The 360-nt window shown below is 43.1% G+C and overlaps 1 pseudogene; it reads right to left on the bottom strand.

The window, feature by feature from the left end:
- Positions 1–6: 6 nt before the first annotated feature.
- LOC107589942 (programmed cell death protein 6-like) overlaps positions 7–360 on the bottom strand; it is a 15,601-nt pseudogene continuing 15,247 nt past the window's right edge.

Raw genomic sequence — 360 nt, 5'->3', positions numbered from 1 at the left:
GAAATTCCATAATTCTTTCAATAATAATGGTTAAGATCATAAAGAAATATGATATGACTACTAACAGACAGACAGAATGAAGAGTCATGAAGATCCCGTCCCCGTGTCGTCCTGTAGAGGGTAGTGTTGACTAGTCTCTGCTACAGACCGCATGGGGAGGGACATTTGGTGTTTGGCACAGGAGAGTGCAGGCGTGCTTGTGTTGTGCTATACCACGTTGAAGACCATTGAGAGATATTGCTCGTATGACACCTGGATCCAGCCGTCTTGATCTGTGTCATAGCGCCGGAACACGTCAGTTAACCTCTGTTCAAAAGAAAATACACAATCAGTATTAGCTGTAAATCACTTCATAATGAC

Source organism: Sinocyclocheilus grahami, unplaced genomic scaffold (genome assembly GCF_001515645.1).
Source record: "Sinocyclocheilus grahami isolate Dianchi unplaced genomic scaffold, SAMN03320097.WGS_v1.1 scaffold122.1, whole genome shotgun sequence".
NCBI classification, from domain to species: domain Eukaryota; kingdom Metazoa; phylum Chordata; class Actinopteri; order Cypriniformes; family Cyprinidae; genus Sinocyclocheilus; species Sinocyclocheilus grahami.
The sequence above is the reverse complement of the archived record's forward strand: the minus strand, read 5'-3'. Positions and strand labels throughout refer to the sequence as shown.